This window comes from Carcharodon carcharias, chromosome 15 (genome assembly GCF_017639515.1).
Source record: "Carcharodon carcharias isolate sCarCar2 chromosome 15, sCarCar2.pri, whole genome shotgun sequence".
In the NCBI taxonomy this organism is placed as follows: Eukaryota; Metazoa; Chordata; class Chondrichthyes; order Lamniformes; family Lamnidae; genus Carcharodon; species Carcharodon carcharias.
The window spans coordinates 31,172,962-31,183,165 of NC_054481.1; the positions used below are offsets into that span (position 1 = coordinate 31,172,962).

General features: G+C 41.4%; 1 long non-coding RNA gene across 1 annotated transcript in view; it reads left to right on the forward strand.

Moving 5' to 3' along the window:
• Nucleotides 1–9,248, forward strand: part of LOC121288574 — a 38,866-nt gene extending 29,618 nt beyond the window's left edge. The window contains exons 2-3 of the long non-coding RNA XR_005945376.1: nucleotides 3,042–3,111; nucleotides 9,040–9,248. This is a non-coding gene — a long non-coding RNA (uncharacterized LOC121288574). The remainder of the gene's footprint in view (nucleotides 1–3,041; nucleotides 3,112–9,039) is intronic.
• Nucleotides 9,249–10,204: the final 956 nt, after the last annotated feature.

The following is a 10,204-nucleotide window of genomic DNA, read 5'->3' on the forward strand; positions in this document are numbered from 1 at the left end:
TCAAACATACCAATTGAAAATATAAATTATGACAGTTGTATCGAGTTTCCCTCTGGGATTTAAACAACTCAGCCTTTACCAATTGCTGTGTCATAACACAGTAGCATAAAAACAGTGGTGAACTTAATAGCTTCAGGCAGTGCAGATTGAGCTGCAGAGAATTCCCTTGAGTCATTTACTACCATAAACCGCTGGAAGTGCCACCCTGGGGACCTTCAATCGCTTTATTAATTGCCATCTGTTAGCTTAAGGGAAGATACTTCACCAATTATTGACTTCTCCATAGTCCTCTGCTACTGCATGTGAACTTTCTATTCATCAGATTCCTGCTCTGAAAGCATGATGGATGTGAAATTGGTCCACGCCAACCTTGCAAAATATGTTTTTACCGAATTGGCAGTCAATTTTTCACTCTGCTTGATATTTTCATTGAAGTTCATAGTTTTGGAGGCTCATTTTCTAGCCTTACTGTCACTTTTACTTGGTTTGAAATTAAAAATCTTGGCAATATTTTCCAAGTCATTGGGAAATAACATTGGAATGGTGAAAAATCAGCTGCTGATTCACTACGAACCAGTTTTGCTCTGCTGATGTAGACCAGTTTCACTCCCATGACTCCTATGATAGAAATAAACACCATGTTATAGGAGGAAGTACAAACAAATGATACTGGAACTGCAAAAAAGCATACTTGAAATACTTGCTTGCTTATGTGTCCTGCGCAGTTCTTCACTGAATGAAACTTGTACCTCCATATGTGCATGCCAAATTATTGTTCAGAAGATTCAACGGGGCTACAATTCATTTGTCTTCCTATTGAGTACTGGCTTTAACGGGCAGAAAACCTATTACTATTCTAAATCCATAACAGAACTGGTATTTACACCCACGAATGGAATTTGGTGTCCCATGCTGCATTTTTTGCAGATTGATAGGCCAGTGTCCAAATTAACAACAGGTGGAAAAGTGTCCTCACTGTTATTTTCATATTGTCTTATATATTTTTATTGGACTTGAAATGTTAATTCTGTTTCTCTCTCCACAGATGCTGCCAGACCTGCTGAGTTTTTCCAGATTTTTCTGAGTTTTTCCTTTGTTTTTATTTCCAACCTCCCCAGTATTTTGCTTTTACTGTACATTTTTATTATTTGCTTGCCAAACAGTCAGATGCAATTTGTATCAAACTATATTACTGTAAAAATGTTATTACCTTGCTTTCATATGATACTTATTTCACAAAAGTAAGGCATGTCTGTCTGGCTGCTCTCCCTTTTCAACTATAAAGACTATTCCTTCTTTAATAAATAGAGGGGAAAGGGTTTTCTTATTTACTTTGATGATTAAACTTAATTTCTTAAACATTTTTTTCCCTTGAGTTCCCATATAAATCCAGGCAATAGAACTTTATAGTAAATCAAAAGTGACACATATTGTTTGGCTTGAGGACAAGTGATTCTGTGCAAAGTGGAAGAGATGATAGGAACCAATAGTGCCAATTAATTCATTTTATTTTGATACTCAGTGCCTGTAATGTTTAAATGTTAATGTGATTTGCTGCTGCTTTGTTTTCCATAGTACTGTTGCATCTTGACTGTGAAATTGCTATAATGCTACATGCTCTCCTAGCTGACAGAGTAGCACTGATAGTCAGGTCAGCAGGAGACATTGATGGTGTTATCTGAATCTGTGACTAACATTGATTCACCTACATCAGCACCAGGAGTCTCTGATGTTATGGATTCGGTGGCTTCAGAGGCAATGGCAACTGCTATTTGTGTAAGGTTACCCGATCGGTCAGGTCCTGTTGCTGACATGAGCGCTAACTGGCTGTACCTGTGCTGCTTAATATATGCTATTGTTGAAGGGAATTTTCTCATGGTGTCTATTATTCTATGTGAACATATTGAGCTGTTTTGCAATCCCTCTGCTGTTTGTCCTCAACCATTCTCAGGTGGGTTGAAACTGGCTATAAATGCACCTGGAGATGGATTTTGCAGAATCTCTGGAGTAGTGGTGGGAGCATTTAGAAGAAATGAACCTACTTGTGGCCCGTGTCAACAAGGTCTCACTAAACGAGTGGCAGCACCATAAGGTCTCGCTGCAGATACTAATCGTGTTGTTACTTGTTTAGTGGCAGACGATCATTGCTCTCTGATATTTCAAATGAAAAGCCGGCATATCGGGGTACTGGACTCATCTTGAGTAGCAAGACAATTTGACATTGTTGTGTACAAGGAGGCAAGTAAGTCATGCGTATGGTATTATTGCTGTGACAGCCTCCATGTGAAAGTGGCCCCGTTTAATTCTGAGCTTAGTAAGTCAGTAGGGTGACTCAGCTTGGTGTCCACCAACTGGGCAAACATCAACCACCACACCTGCTATCCCTTCGTCACCAGCACTCAGTAATAAATTGTCCTCTGCTTTTTCCTCAGCATCATTGGCTGCTTCTCCTTTGTATATTTATCTGTGTGTTTGTCTGTCTGTAAATTGGTAGCTTCAAAACCCCACACCGGTGTTTGAGCACATAATCTAGACCAATACTTCAGTGCAATTTTGAGGAACCTGTATTATGTGAAGATGTTAAGCTAAGATTCAATTTTCCTGTCCCATTGGACCTTGAAGAGCTATTTAAAGAGCAGGGGTCGACCAATCTTTCTGCTCAACCAACGCCACCACTAATAGGTTGCTGGTCTTTTGCCTCATTGTTGTTTATGGGATTTTGTAGCCTTATGGCTTGTTATTACATCAAGCTATGCCTTTACCCATTAGATCCACTGGGTGAATTCTATTGAATTTTAAATGAAATACATAACCTAAGTGTTATGTTAAATACAAATAAAAATAGAAAATGGTGGAAATACTTAGCAGGCCTGGCAACGTCTTAAGAGAGAGAAACAGAGTTAATATTTCAGATTGATAATCTTTCATCAGAACTTTTGTCTAAATGTTATATATGTAATTTATGTAGGAAAACAACGCCTTAAGTTCCTCTGTGTCCCTCCACCAATCCTCAAAATCTCATTCAAATTGTTTTTTTATAGGCAGTTCATTGCACATTGCCTTGAAGCACTGGACCTCACCAAGCAGTGTCAGAATGGACCTTCTGAAAGGGTAGAGTACAACCAATACATGGTTTAATAAACTTGCACTGTGTCAGAAATCTGTGATGTAAATATAGAGGAGAGCTCTTTTTTTCTGGGGAAGAGATAAAGTCTTTGTTTTTTTTGCCAGTTTCCACTGCTCTGTTCACCAGCTCTCTTAGAAACATTGATTCTAGGTGGTATGATTTCATGAACAATGGCCACCCTTATGTACTTCACATCCTAGTAGCCATTCTTCATATGTGAGCTGTGACAGTTTTTAAAAATTCATTTATGAAATGTGGGTGTCGCTGGCTAGGCCAGCATTTATTACCCACCCCTAATTGCCCTTGAGAAATTGGTGGTCATGCGTTTGTTTGTGGGAAACCTGGGAAGCTGTAGCCAATTTTAATGCCGTGCTGCTCAACACAGATCAAGGATCAAATTTGGAACCTTCCTCTTCTGTATAACTTAGTATCATACTAGGCATTGCATTTAATCCTGTGTCTTGAAATGGTGTTAGTTGGGTAGGATCTGTGAAGATAATGCTGTGATCCTACTGGGGAAATTGTGCTCAAGGGATCAATGTTAGGGAAATTCTGTTACCTTCAAAGTTTCTTTCATGTCACGCAACATTCTGAATTGTACATATGCTGTAGTTCCTTAATCATTGCTAGGTCAAAATTCTAGAATTCTTTACCTAACAGCATTGTGAGACTATTTTCATCACAAGGACTGAAGTGGTTTAGAAGTAGTCCCACATGACCTATTGCAATTTGGGATGGGCGATAGTATGGCCTGGCAGTGTTGCCCAGGTTCCGAGAACAATAAAAGAAAAACAGGGCCAACAGCGTATCATTCGCAATTTTCCTACCTGTGTTCCATGAAATTAGGAACATGTGTTCATGGAATTGCCCCTTGTGTCAGTGTTGGATTTTTATATCATTCAGAGATGTGAAAGTTGAAATTTTTAATACTGTAAAAGGGAGGCAGCAAAAATAGAATATCAAAGATATCATGGTATGTGTACCAGCTTGACACCATATCTCTGGCACCATCAGCCCAGACTTGATGCTGGATTCCTGGTACTAGGGTTGCCAACTCTGGTTTCATGTGAGAGCTTTCATCACATGATTTCCTGCTTCCAACCAGCACCCACCTCCCAACACCCCAGTACATCCATCCCTGAGGAGCTCCACCCTCCCACGCCAATTGGAAAATGAACAGACTCTTTGTTGCCCAATTGGATGGTTCTTGTATGTCAGTCAGACTTCTTTCCATTTCCAGTATTTTTGGCACTCAAAAAAAAAGAGTTTAAAGAAAATGAAAAAAAAACACAAGCTTAGATTTTAACTGTGGGCCAGTTTCACGCATTTGAGCAGTTTTCACACATTTGAACAGTGGTGAGAGTCAGAAACTCACCTTGTGCTCTTAAAGCGAGGCCTGGAGTATTTTAACTCCTCAACCTTATTTAAATCTCTGAAACTGACTTCCAGCCAAATTGGCATGCATCGCAGCTGAGCTTAATTCTCTATTCACTTGATGTTCACACGTGTTCACTGGATAGTTGTCAGGAACAAGAACCATGCTTGATTTTTTGACTTTTCTAACCCAGGCCAATCATAGGGTCTCTACTGATATTCTGGCTGAGATTGGGCATCTAGTGTCAGCATCTGAATTCCACATCAGGTGTAGCATGGTAGAGTTGAGGGGTGGTTCCATGATCCTCACATTTCCAGCAGAAATGGGAATCATGTGTCACACTCAATGGGCTACAGCAATGTTGCCTTGTGTACATGTCTCCCTGATGGAAAAGTAGGATCGTGGAATTGAATACCTGTGCAAGATAAGGCTCCAGTGAAGTGGCTCAGCTGTAATTGTTGAAGGTGATGTCTTTCAGGCACAATTCTGCTTGTTTTGGTGGTTCAGCTGAATGTAAAAGATTCCATGGCACTATTTTAAGAAAACCAGGGAGCTCTCCCAGCCAGTGTCCTGGCCCACATTCTGTCTTCAATCAATACCACAAAAATCAGGAAGATATCTCCGTTCCTAATGGGTGCAGCAAATACAGGATGATCAGGCCGGGAGGAGTGCAAGTTCTTAAAAGCTTGTGCCTGATTTTCTTTTCTTTTAAATTAGTGTTCTCATTTACTGATTACTATACAATTTGGCTTCGTTGTTTGTCTACAAAAAGTAATTATTTGATTGTGAAGCACTTTGGGATATGATAAGGCTCTGTGCATAATTCAGCTATTTCTTTGGGGCGGTGTTTACAAATTATTTTGTTCCTCTGCTAACTTCCTCCAAGTTTGGATTGATCAGTTTATACACGCAATTTTATACTTTGCACCGTTTTTTCTTTTCATTATTCTGTACCAGTAATACATGTTATAGCATCTCTAATTGGCTATTTTGTGTGGTAAAATAATTGGTACCATTAATCACAACGCAGAAATACATTACTAGGATTGTTTAAGTAGCTCTTACAGCTTATTACTGTGCTTTAATTTGGAAAGATGATATAACCATATGTAATGTTTTAGTTGTTCTGTAGCCTCCTTGAACGGTTTACTTTTTAACTGGACTGCCCAGTGTGGTACAATACAAAACAGGTAAGATCCCAGTTTGATTCTCAGTCTGTACTAATTGCAGCAAGATGTTCCAGAATTGGTTCCAGTGCTTCTGAGCTGAGGGTGAGTAGACAATCAATCGGGATTCCAGATTGTCGTTCATTAACTCCTGCTGGAACATGGACCCTAAGGGAGAACAGACATGAGGCAGAATTTTTCACTTGGGCGGACGTGCGCCCGACCTGAACGAGCATAAAATGATGCACGATGACGTTGGGCGAGCATCCCGACTTGCGTGATATTTCAGTCAGCAGGCATGTGCGGGAGTTGGCAGCACGCCCACCAACAATTAAAAGGCCTATTAAGGCCATTAACAATCTAATTGATTTAACTTTTTCACTGCCCGTCCAACTGTACGGTTGGTGGGCAGGTGAAAAGGCCAAGTGGCCTTTTCTTCTTTTGTGAAATCTCATCCATAGACGAGATGAGGTTTTGATCCGTCTATTAAAAAAAAAATTTCATACTAATTTCTAACATGTCCCTGCTCATGTGACAGAGCCACAAGAGTGGGGACATGTTTTTTAATGTCGTAAAATGCTTTATTTTTAATTTTTCATATCTTCATCTTCCTGAGAAAGCTCTGTGCCTCGAACTTGCATGCTCTCCCACCCCACCCACACACTGACAGCGCTGAGTGCTGCAGCACGTGGGCCTTAATTGGCCCACCAGTGTGAAATTGCGGTCTGGCCCCGATTGCGAACGGCAGTCAGCTTCCCGATTGCTCCTGCCCACCCCTGCGAGCATCCCCCCACCCCCGACGAGGGCAAAATCCTACCCATGAAGTCATCTATGATGGCCACTTGGATGAAGTATGTCGGGTTGTCAGATTGAGATTGTAACCCAGTGGGAGAAGGCGCCTTCAGGTGGTGAGTGGGGTGGGAACCAGAAGAAAGGGACATGTGACATTGTATTAGGATTGATAATTTCTCCAACAGAGATACATACAACTCCTACAGTTATTACTGTTTACATTGTTCAACCTTATATGGACTCGAATAACACCTACAGTTTGTTGCATTTAAAAACTGCTGTGCGCACTGATAAATGGATCCACCAATTTATCTGTGCAGCATTTTAAATTTGGACTTTACTGGGACCCTTGTTTCCTGCCTGCCAACCAGCTTTCTACTCATGCTTATGTATTTCCTCTTGTATTATTTGCCTGAATTGCTCTGACAAGCCTCTTGTGAGATTTCTCATTGAATATCCTTTGCAAATTCAAATACACTACATCAGCTTCTCTTTATATATTAAATTGGCAGCTTCTTCAAAAGTCTCCATTAAATTTGTCAGACTGTTCAATTCATGAGTACAAATTCTGATTCCAAAGATTATTTGGAAAATTATGACTACTGCTTCTGTCAACCTCCTCCAAACTCCTTCATTGTTCTTGGCATGCATACCTTCTAGATTTGTTGTATGTTTCTTTAGTCCCTTTGTCATTTTTAATACAATGTCCTTCTGAATATGGTAATGGCTTATTTTTACATCTTCCTTGTATCCTGAAAGTCTACTTTCACCTCCCCCTGTAAAACAGACGAATTGGTCATTATGACGTCTCTGCTATTTTCTCACTCTCAAGTATAAGATGGTCCACTTCTGTGCCTATTTGCTAGGAATAGCCCTGCCTGATTATGTGTGTATGAGTTGTAAGCATTGGGGTACTTTTTCTCTCACTTTCCCAGAGACAGGTGCCAAGGGCCTGTTGGAGCTGGAGATTCAACTGAGGAAAATTGTGGCTCATATAGGTCTAAATTGGACCTTCAATGTCAAATTTAAAATGGCCACGGAGGTAGGATTGGAGGCAGGTGGGCCTGCAATTTCTCCCCACTGGCAGGTATGTCATCGTCCCGCTTCAGGACCATTTTTATTATGGGAGGTTCAGGGGGAGATTATGGCTATCTGTCCACAAGTGGTAGCGAGCCCATTAGGCCAATTAAATGGCCTATTGAGGCCACTCAGCAGAAGCCGGCTGGAATTTTCCAGTCAACATGCGGAGCCCCAGGCTGAAACACGGCCAAGGGATGGAGGCAGCCTCTGAGTGGCAGAGAGGAGTGATGGGAGGAGGGTGTGAGGGACAGAGCTCCATCATCTAGGGAAACCGCACCTCCCCCTCCCCGTCACCCCACCTGCTATAACCATCAGGTTACAGTTGTTGCCTTTTTAATGTTTAAAATTTTAAAGATCTCTTCGGAGGGAACTCCATTTTGTGGTGCTACACCTGCTTCTCTTTATTTATCAAATTAGCAGCTTCTTTAAAAGTCTTCATTAAATTTGTCACACTGTTCAATCCATGAGTATAACTCCTGTTTCTAAAGATTATTTGGTAAAGATTATTTGGAAAATTATGGCTAGTGTGTCTGTCAACCTCTTCCAAACTCCTTCATTGTTCTCCCCCTACATTGGATGTTCCCATGTTTGCTGGTGGGGTTGCTGATTTGCCATTGCTGGAGGGCCTCCTATTGGCCCTCTAGCCTGAAGGGCCTGCCCGCAGTCGTTAATTGAATGGCGAGTGCACACCCTGCCATTATGGCCGCATCATCAAAAACTGCCGGTCATCAGGTGGCGAAGTAACGTGGATTCAGGATCCAGAAGTTCACCCAATTTCGGGGTCCCAACCCCAGGGCTACAATTCAGGTAGAGTTGAATATTGTCAATATACTTGTGGAAGCTGACCCTGTGTCTTTTGATTATATCACCAAGGGAAAGAAGAAGAGGCGAGGGGCCAAGGATAGATCCTTGGGGGACACCAGGGGTATCTGTATGGGGACACGAAGAGAAATGATTGCTGAAGATGACCTAGCTATGATTGGTTAGGCAAGAGTGGAACCATGTGTGGGCAGTCCTACACTAGAGACAGGGATCCTGAAGGAGAAAGTGTAGTTGACCATGCTAAAGGCTGTGGTGTAGTCAGGAAGGACGCAGAGGGATAGTGACAAGGAAGCTGAAAATGGTAAGTGCTACCTTTCTTTCAACAGAAAACTCTTGCTGCCAGAAGCTTCTTGGAAGGACCTGCAGCCATTATCCACAGTTGCAAGCTTGCTGAACTCAGCCTCTTTGTAAACTGTTATTTTAAATCTCTGAGAAGACATCTCGGCTAACTGAGCTGTTAGAGAGAGCTCCAGCGAATCAGGGATCAGCTTCTTTCTTTAATCAAAGTCACAATCCTGCATTTGGTCTTTACCTTTTACAATATGCTTCTCATGATCTAATTAAATAGAATCGTTATTAATCAATATTTACCAGAAACATCTTTGTTGATGGCTTAAGATGCTTGTCAATGTGAGCATTCCAGTTAACTGATTCTTGCCGTTTCCCATTGTTCACAGCTTCAGCACCTTGTCATAAGTAAGGAACAATGATGCTAGGATTAAAACCAAAAGCAAAGCAGTGGGGATGCCAGAAATCTGAAATGAAAACAGAAAATGCTGGAGATACTCAGCAGGTTTGGGCAGCATCTGTGGAGAGAAAAGTAATAACTCACAACAAGAACTTTTATTTATAAAGCACCTTCAATGCAATAAAGCATCCCAAGGCACTTTGCATGAGCGTTATGAAATAAAATATGACACTGAACCACAGAAGGAAGTATTAGGACAGGAGACCAAAAGCTTGGTCAAAGGGGTAGACTTTAAGGAATGTCTTAAAGGAGGAAAATGAGATAGAGAGGCGGACAGATATAGGGAGGTAATTCTAGAATTTAAGGCCTTGGGAACTGAAGCTACAGCCACCAATTAAAATTGATATGCTCAAGAAACTAGAATTAGATGAGTGCAGATATCCCAGGAGGTTCTGGGGTTGGAGGAAATTATAGAGATAGGGAGGGGCAAGGCCATGAGGAATTGAAAACAATGAGAACTTTAAAGTCAATGCGTTGCTTGACTAGGAGCCAATTTATCTCGGGGTGACAGGTGATCAGGACTTGGTGTGAGTTCAGACACAGGCAGGAGAGATTTGGATGACCTCAAGTAAATGGAAATTGGAATGGTGGGAAGCCAGCCAGGGCTACATTGTTACTTATAGGCTCGACTATTCCAAAGGCATAAATGAGGTTTCAGCAGCAGATAAGCTAAGATGGGTCAAATTCAGGTGCTGTTATGCAGATGGAAAAAGGCGGCCTTAGTGATGGTGCGAATATGTGATTGGAAGCTCATTTCGTGAACAAATATGACACTAAGTTTGTGAACAGACTGGTTTAGTCTCTGAATGTTGCCAGGGAGAGGGATGGAGTTGGTAGCTGGGAAATGGATATTGGAGGGGGCCGTAAAATAATGGCTTCAGTCTCCTCAGTATTTAATTGGTGGAAATTTCTGCTCATCCAATACTGGATGTTGGATGAGCAATCTGATAATTTAGTTACAGTGGAGGAATCGTGAGAGGTGGTGGCAAGGTAGAGCTGGGTGCCAACAAAGTACATGTGAAAACTAACACTGTGCTTTGGGACGATGTCCATGAAGGGTAGTGTATAGATAAGAAATAGGAGAGTCCAAGGAT